The sequence below is a fragment of the Triticum urartu genome, chromosome 4A (genome assembly GCF_056163025.1).
Source record: "Triticum urartu cultivar PI428250 chromosome 4A, HENAU_Tu73, whole genome shotgun sequence".
In the NCBI taxonomy this organism is placed as follows: Eukaryota; Viridiplantae; Streptophyta; class Magnoliopsida; order Poales; family Poaceae; genus Triticum; species Triticum urartu.
The window spans coordinates 115,762,820-115,772,431 of record NC_141876.1 but is presented as its reverse complement, the minus strand read 5'-3'; the positions used below and the strand labels follow the sequence as shown (position 1 = coordinate 115,772,431).

General features: G+C 44.5%; 1 long non-coding RNA gene across 1 annotated transcript; it reads left to right on the top strand.

Annotated features, from left to right (window-relative positions):
• The first annotated feature begins 969 nt into the window (after positions 1-969).
• LOC125550964 (uncharacterized) lies at positions 970-3,595 on the top strand. The gene is made up of 2 exons (XR_007302092.2): positions 970-2,525; positions 3,124-3,595. It is a non-coding gene; the product is annotated as an uncharacterized LOC125550964 (long non-coding RNA).
• The last annotated feature ends 6,017 nt before the right edge of the window (positions 3,596-9,612 follow it).

Below are 9,612 nucleotides of genomic sequence, written 5' to 3'. Positions count from 1 at the left end.
GTTTCCTAGCCATAGGCATGTGTTGTCATTTGATGAATGGGATCACATCATTAGAGAATGATGTGATGGACAAGACCCATCCGTTAGCTTAGCATAAATGATCGTTTAGTTTTATTGCTATTGCTTTCATCATGACTTATACATGTTCCTATGACTATGAGATTATGCAACTCCTGAATACCGGAGGAACACTTAGTGTGCTATCAGAAGTCACAACGTAATTGGGTGACTATAAAGATGCTCTATAGGTGTCTCCGATGTTGTTTGTTGAGTTGGCATAGATCGAGATTAGAATTTGTCATTCCGTGTATCGGAGAGGTATCTCTAGGCCCTCTCGGTAATGCACATCACTATAAGCCTTGCAAGAAATGTGACTAATGAGTTAGTTACGGGATGTTGCATTATGGAACAAGTAAAGAGACTTGCCGGTAACGAGATTGAACTAGGTATTGAGATACCTGTGACACCCCGTTACGTCCAACAGAGTCAGGCGTAACGGAAGCCGTCACTTCAGAGTTGCGCCAGGATCAGTTAAGGAGAACAGTATCATGTACAAGACGGAGCGGCTGCCATGAGTAGGCAAGCTTTTATTACATAGACACCTCAAGTGTCGACTAAGCCTAAGCGGCCATGACGATAGATCGTCACCCGCCTCTAGTACGAGCCTTTTAGACCAACCATGGAGGGCATCTACTTTTCATAGCCTTGATTGTCGACTTCCTCATAATCATACTCCACTTCAGAATAACCGAAGTCGTCAAGATGACCATCCTCATCATAAGTACCATTCTCTATCGCCTCGGAGTTCTCATAACTCACTTGCTCTGAAAAACAACATAAGTGCAGCTGAGTACATATAAAATACGTACTCCGCAAGTCACCGGGGAAAGTGGATGCATTTTTTTAGAGAAAAAACTTTATCGGCCATGGCTACCACCACCGAGCAATTAACTCAAAATACTATGCAGGTAAAAAAGATTCCCTTAATCCATTTTGTTGAAAACCAAATTTTATTCATAAAATCTACTGGTGACAGAGCGACGTGGGATCTTACATCCTGTGTTAGAGGAAAACCCACACGACGCACTTCCAATCCCGGAAGCTGGGAGTGATATCACATCTACTCTGATCAGAGGTGTACTGCTTTGCCCATAGCATCACTTGGTCCAAGTCATCCATGCGCTGCCCGTGCGCACGACTAGACCAAGGAACCAGAACCTTTGACCAGCCCGTACACTACCTCTGCTTTTCCATCTTGCCTTACTAAAGGCCCGCAGGTCGAGACCCCTGATCGGCGGTCCCGCCCTAGGGTGACTGTACCTACCCGGCTACAGCCACCTTCTCACCCATGCAGAGGCAGTTACTTGGCAAGGGTAGTCGGTTCAGCCCGTCCCATTCCAGATCTATGGTCAGTACGGTTTGCGCCGCTTTTGAAGTAAGCGCCAGTTGGTTATGTCCTAATGTGATACCCTATGTAGAGGAGCCCGCCATCCAAGCCGACCCTACATGGGTGGCTTTCACCAACATGAGCTCCCCTACCCACCAAATATTTATTTATCTAGTAACCCTACCCGGGTCACAACTACTTAATATAGATACTTCACCTAGTCTGGTCCAACTGCCAAATCAGTGGATCATCTTGATCCAAATTTCATTTCGTTTACGGAAAATATTTATTTATAATTCTTATGTAAAATTTTGGAAATGACCCATAGCCTGGAAAACATTTATCAAGACATGGTCAAGGAAATGACGACTTGCCGGGTAGCGCTCCGACCAACTCAGAACCACCAGAAGTGGGTCCTATGGGTCCGAGATCGACTCCTGATAATTATTTCACAAAGAAGTTTATATTTTCCATAATGAAGATCCAAGCATCAAGCAACACGTCCATACGGTGCAATCCATTTTAATTAAAGAGGTAATGATACGTGCTAGTGTCTAATTAGAAGCAAAATGCATACAGCACATCAACAAGTAGTACGCACGTGCACATCACAAAGAGCAAGCAAGCAAGCTCAAAAGGAAAAACGTGTTTAGCTGGTTGAACCCAACCTCGGCAGAAATATCTTTTTTTATCCAACTAGTTATCTTCCCCAGCTCTCTTCCTCTCTCTCACTGTCACTGGTATGCTCAGCCGAACAGAACCAACTCATCTCTCTCTCCCTAACTACAGAGCAGGCCGCCGCCGGCTCGATCTGCCACTTCCGGCCATCTCCGACGACACCGCGAACACCCACGAAATCCCCTCGACTCCCTCTACCATATTACCCCATTTATTTGATCCGCCGCTGCCAAAATCGTCGCCACCACTCAATCCTAGCGCCGCCTGATCCAGGTCCGGTGGGCTTGCCACCGGCTGCAGCGGCAACGACGTCTCCATGCCTACATCCTCCCCCAGTGCAGCCACACGCACGAGGCGTGCAGCCACGGGCATCGGGTGCGTGCGGCTTCACCGGCGCTGCTCGGTCGCCATGGCTCTACTGCTAACGGTGTGGACTAGCCACATCCTACTGCTACTACTGGTAAGTGCTAATCCTGATTCCTTCTCCATGAAGTGCTCCAAATTTCACAACAAGTGCCTCCTATATGTGAACGTGGGTGTGCATATGTTGTTCATTTTATCCCAGGCCCTACTATTCCCCACTCAGCCATATTGCCTTCTTTCTCTTTGTTTATCTCAAGGCCAAGAAATTAATCAAGAATTAATCTATGGTGTGGTCATGGTATTGCTACTGATTAGATCTAAATGCTGTTCCTAACTAGTGCTACTCATCCTTGAACACCATATAGAAGTAAACAGTGGCAGTGAAACTCCAAAAATAATTACTTGTGAGTAGATTATAAACATCAATCTCTGTGTTTGCTACAGATTGGCAGGGATTAATAATTAGGACAAGGTAGTATACACAGGAAGGTTGATCTTTTGGATACATACATACATACATACATACATACATACATGTCTTAGCAAGTTACTAGTACCTAGGATTTGATTATTGGCATGTTATATCTAGTACAAGCCACGGATGTCATTCACAGAAACTTTTACAAGCTTTTGCAATTGATCTAATTAGTTTGACTAACTTGGGTGTTTACGCAAACATTTTGTTCTTTTTACAGTAAGGTAAAGAGATCAAGGTGAATAGATGCTCATGGACTGATTCAAACCGAGGTGGAGATAGATAAGAAATCAAGCAGGAAGGGCTAACACAACAAGGTACTTGATTAGTACCTGGTGGCGCATGTAACCCAAAGATCTTCACCGCAATGAAGGACAACAGTATGGCAGAAGATGAAAAGGCAAGTGGTGGGGGTACTCCAGTGTATGTGTGTGTGAGGTAGAATGGTCCAGTGAAAGGGATGGCTCCTATTTATAGTGGGGTGAATAGCTATGTCGGTTTGAAGACACATTACATCTGGCATGCGTGCGTGGTTTTGCTTTATGTGAAAGAAATGAGACAAGGGTCTATAAAATATATGGAGGTTTGGAGAAGAATTTGTTTTGCATGACTAAATGCTATTTGATGTAATAGCAACACCGTTGAAATTATCGTTATTTTATTTATTTATTATATTATTTTTTACGGTTTTTACATCCTTTCCCCCTTAGAGAAAATTCCGTCCTCAAAATTTGTTGAGTCGCACCTCGAAAAGGTAAGGATATTTTTCTCGGAGGTCATTTTTTTTTCCAAGTCGCTTCATGCACCGGATGATTTCCCCATTGCACCTTGCAATATTTAATTGTTTTACTCTTGAGTTTCTTTTTCTCGGTGTCCAAAATACGACTAGGATGCTCCTCATACGTTAGGTCCTTTCGGAGAGTTAATTCTTCCTCCGAGACTCTCTCAAATGGTGGCTTTACGCTTTTGCGTAATTGGGAAACATGAAATATATCATGAACCCTTTGTAGGTGCGCTGGCAATTCTAATTTGTATGCCACTGTCCCTCTTCTTTTTAAAATCCGATAGGGACCAATATATCGCGGACTTAGTTTTCCTTGTACTCCAAAGCGCTTGACACCTTTAATTGGTGAGACTTTTAAATAAACAAAGTCTCCGGGTTGGTATTGTATATCACGTCGTCTCTTGTCTGCATAGCTCTTTTGCCGGCTTTGCGTTGTCTTGAGCCGCTCTCTAATTATACGGACTTTTTCCTCGGTTTCTTGGACCAAGTCGGGTGCTAAGAGTTTCTTTTCTCCGGTTTCCACCCAACATATTGGGGTTCGGCATCTTCGGCCGTATAAGGCTTCAAATGGGGACATACCAATACTAGTTTGGTAGCTATTGTTATACGTGAACTCTGCTAAGGGTAAGTGCTTGCTCCATGAGTCACCAAATTCTAGCACGCAAGCCCTTAGCATATCTTCTATGATTTGGTTCACCCTCTCGACTGGACCGCTAGTCTGGGGGTGGTAAGCGGTACTAAAATCCAATTTTGTTCCTAATGTTTCTTGTAATTTTTCCCAGAACTTGGATGTAAACATAGATCCACGATCTGACACTATTCTGGAAGGTGTTCCATGTAGAGCTACTATCCTGTGGATATATAGCTCAACCAATTTTTCTCTGGAGCAACCCGGGGCTAAATGGATAAAATGGGCAGCTTTAGTGAGTCGGTCAACTATGACCCATATGATTTCCTCTCGATTTCTTGTCTTGGGCAGTCCGGTGATAAAGTCCATGTGGATTTCCTCCCATTTCCATTGCGGAATTTGGAGAGGTTGCAACAATCCTGGTGGTCGTCGGTGTTCTGCCTTTACTCTCTTACAAGTGTCACACTCGTCCACATACTGAGCAATTTCTCTTTTCATATTTCTCCACCAAAATGTACCTTTGACATCCCGGTACATTTTTGTGCTACCAGGGTGTATGGTGTACGGAGTGTTGTATGCCTCCTGAAGTATTATTTGCTTAATATCAAGGATATTTGGCACACATAATCGGGGTTTATACCAAAGTGACCCGTCTTCTGCTATTCGAAACTCTGATGGTTGACCTTCTTGTATTCTGCGTTTTTCCTCACAAATGAACTCATCTTTGGTTTGGTTTTCCTTGATTTCGTCCAACAAATTGGGTCTGATTGTTAATGTGGTTAGGATTTTCTCACCCGGTTTATGTATGAATTCAATTCCCATCATTCCTAGCTCATGTATCAGATGCTTATCATAGGTTGGGATCTTGACATGATTGCATGAGGTTTTTCGGCTAACGGCGTCTGCCACCACATTAGCCTTTCCTGGGTGGTAGTTAACACTAAGGTCATAGTCCTTAATAAGTTCTAACCACCGTCTTTGTCTCATATTCAACTCCTTTTGCGTGAAGATATACTTGAGGCTTTTATGGTCCGTGTACAGTTCACAATGGTTTCCATAAAGGTAGTGCCTCCACATCTTCAACGCAAATACCACAGCAGCTAACTCGAGGTCATGGGTGGGGTAGTTTTGTTCATGGGGCTTTAACTGGCGAGAGGCATAGGCTATGACTCTCCCATCTTGCATTAGCACACATCCCAAACCAACTCTAGAGGCATCGCAATATACTGTGAATGCTTTGCCTGGTTCGGGTAGATCCAATACAGGAGCGGTTGTGAGCCGTTTCTTTAACTCCTGAAAACTTTGCTCACACTTGTCATTCCAGTCAAATGGAACTCCCTTCCTTAGTAATTTGGTCATAGGGGCTACTTTCTGGGAGAAGCCTTCTATGAACCTTCGATAATATCCAGCTAAACCAAGGAAGCTACGAATCTCTGTTATGTTGGTTGGGGATTTCCATGCCAACACTGCATCCACCTTAGCAGGGTCTACAGCTATCCCTTTCCCTGATATAATGTGTCCTAAGAAGGACACTTCTTGTAGCCAAAATTCACACTTTTTGAATTTGGCATAGAGCTGTTTTTCTCTCAAGGTCTGTAGCACTACCGGAGGTGTTCAGCATGTTCCTCAATACTTCGAGAGTATATGAGGATATCATCGATGAACACTACCACAAACTTATCTAAGTAGGGCATGAGGACTAGGTTCATCAGGTTCATGAAAACTGCTGGTGCATTTGTGAGCCCGAAGGGAACAACCATGAATTCATGGTGACCATATCGGGTTATGAAAGCAGTCTTAGGTATATCTTCTTCCTTTACTTTTAGTGGGTGGTACCCTGACCGGAGATCTATTTTTGAGAATACGGTGGCTCCTTTCAATTGGTCAAATAGATCATCTATCCGGGGTAGTGGGTACTTATTCTTAATGGTCGCCTCATTCAAGGCTCGATAGTCCACACATAGCCTCATACTTCCGTCCTTTTTCTTAACGAATAAGATTGGTGCTGCCCAAGGTGACACACTTGGTCGAATAAACCCCTTTTCTTCTAGTTCATCCAATTTTTTTCTTAATTCCTTTAGTTCTTCCGCATACATACGATATGCTCGTTTTGATATGGGTGCCGTACCTGGGATGATATCAATAGTGAACTCTATCTCCCTGTCTGGTGGCATCCCGGGCAATTCTTCCGGAAATACGTCAAAAAAAATTTGGACCACAGGTACATCTTTAGCCTCCTTTTTGTCCAAAGTGTCTACTGAGGCTTGGTTTGATTTCGCTCGGGTTCTTCTACTATTAAAGGTTATCCGTTTATTATCTGGGCTCAAGGATATGGATTTTTCCGCACAATCCATTCTTGCTCCATGATTCGCTAACCAGTCCATTCCAAGAATAACGTCTAACCCTCTTAGGCCAATGACAAATAGGCTAGCATTAAAGGCTATGCCCTCAATGCAAATGGGACGGTTGTGGCAGACATGCTCAACAATTATTGGGCCTCCAGGTGAATCTACTTTTATGGGTTTGGCTAGGGGGGTCCGGTCTAGATTATGCGTCTCAACATAGCATTGCGATATGAAAGAATGTGTTGCTCCTGGGTCAAACAATACTAGTCCTACTCCGGGAGGGATTAGTAGGTTACCCATCACTATGTCTGAAGCCGACTCCACTTGTGCCACATCCATATGTGCCAGACGGAATGGTCCACGTGCAAGACCGCCACGACCACGCCCGCGATTGGCAGTGGACACACTCCCGTGTACTTGTGCTGAATTAGCCTGGCGCTTATTTTGAGGTGGGACAGCTCCATTTGTGCCAGATTGTGGTTGACCCTTGCTTGGGCACTGATTTTTGTAGTGTCCCTTTTGTCCACAACCAAAACAGACAACGCTCGCCTTTGGGCAATCTCAAGCCAAGTGTGGTCCACTGCACACATGACATTTGATAGGGGCTCTCGGAGGCATAAAAGGTGGTCTAGGAGCTTGACAGAAAGGAGGACGGACGGGCCCGACCATTGGAACGCGGACTAGGCCAACAGGACGATTCCCACTTCTCATGGCAAACCTCGGGTCCATCCTAGCTTTCTTCCTTCGCTCTTCCTCTACGGCGATTTGCCGGTTCTCAATTGTAATGACTCGGTCTACTAGTTCCCGAAACTCGGTTATTTTTATAGGAGCTATAATAAGTTGTATGGACGGGTTCAATCCTTCTATGAACCGGTACACCTTTTTGGTCTCAGTGTTTGTGTCCTCTGGTGCATAGCAGGATAGTGAGTTAAACTCATCTAGGTACTCTGCGATGGTCTTAGACCCTTGCTTGAGGTTCAGGAATTCCTTCCTCTTTATTTCCATCGCACTTTGCGGGACATAGTTATCTCGAAATCTCCTCTTATATTCGTCCCAAGTAACTATGTGGTTTTCGGGTATGATAATTTGGACATTTCTCCACCATGTGGCAGCAGGACCAATTAACTGATGGGACACATACCAAACTTTTTCTTGGTCCGTGAATCCCATAGTGTTAAGTTTCAGCTCTATGTCCATCAACCAATCATCTGCAGCTAATGGATCTGTGGCGGTTGAAAAGGTTGGTGGTCTAGTCTTTTGGAAGTCTCCAATCGTGACACATTGTTTTGGGTTTTTAGTCAGTTGGCCTCTCATCATACCGAACATCTGCTCCATGAATTTATTCTGGTGTTCTAGAGAGTCTCGATGAGACTGCTCCATCCACTGATACATTAGAGCAAGTTGATCGGATCCTGGGGCATGATGGGGTAATGGTGGAGGTGGAGGTAACGTCACTCTAGACGGCAAATCTTCCATGTTCCTTAGCGACTTGGGTGCTAAATCTGATGGGTTCCCATTGTCTTCGAACGACTGACTACCAGATGCCATCGCTACCGATCTGGTGGGCAAGGCATAGGTTATAACGATAGCTACTACATGTGAAAATATTTTATTTATTTGATTAGAGGTGAGATTTTAGCTCAAACAGTACACTTTACGCTTCTTGTTTTGGAGCATCAATTTAAACAGTGCACTTAACAGCGGCATACTACAAAATTTTGCAAAATATCTTTTTTACTTGTTGGCCAAAGAATAAAAGCAGTCAAACAAAGTGATTTTTTTATCATGACAGAGGCAAGAGATTAATCCCAAGTCAAAAATAGAGCCACTTGCACATCACGTACTGGATTAAAAGCATGCAATCATCAATTGTCTGACATACATTAGTTGAACTCATGAAGTGCTAGGAAAAAGGTAGCAGCATCAACACATAATATATATACTAGCCCAACACGTGATGTACCAAGGCATGTACTTGAATGAAGAGATCACCCCAAAAAATCTACCATACATCAGACGCCATTATGAGGCATTGGCAATAATGTGGCAACAACATCACATACAATATTCCATCATTCAGAGCAAGGAGCATAAAAAGAACCATAATTTAAAATGAATATGGAGGCATGGCATATTCATCACACGAGATCATCTAGTAATAGAATATCAGTACATCCATAAGTCCACCAGTCCACATGGATACATCACATATCATAGAAGCAACACCACACATGACTCTGTGTCGCACATCATCAGGCTACCATGGCTATCTACACGTGTACCTGGATCAAAAGTATACCTGCCGACCTATCTGTCTGTCAGAACTAGTCTGGCTAACTACGGCTGTGCAAACTCTGGAAGGGTAGCTACGACTACAAGACCTTTCCAGATATGTACAGAATCCAAAAGGATAGCCTCCATGCATCTGCCTAAACATCTAATAAGTGGCGGAACCAACTCTGGGAGGTGTAGCTATGATGCTACAACCTTGCCAGAATACTAACTACTACTACTAGTAGCACGTCAATCCTCCCTGACAAGAGGACTAGGTGAAACGGTGAGGAGCAAGTCGGGGTCGTGGGCAGAAGTCGGTGCAGGCAGAGACACACTCGGTGCAGCAGCGTCAGACTCGGGTGCGCTGATGGTGCTAAGAGGGTACTCAGAGGATGTGACGTCGGAAGCGACACGAAGGTACTCCGGGGGCTGAGAAGACACCTGGCGGGAGTCGAGTGCTAGAAGCTCTGAGTAAGTGACGCCAATCACTGAAAAGTCGGGGGTGCCATCGGGAGAAGGTGGAGCAGGGTCGGTAGCTGGAGAACCTGGTGGAGTGTGGGGAGTGTGCTCTGGAGGTGGTGGAACTACAATGGAACTCAGAGTAGGAGCAACCTGAGAGGAAGGCTCGTCGGCGACAAGAGACTCCTGGTCAATCGGGTACCCTACCCGGCCTGGAGA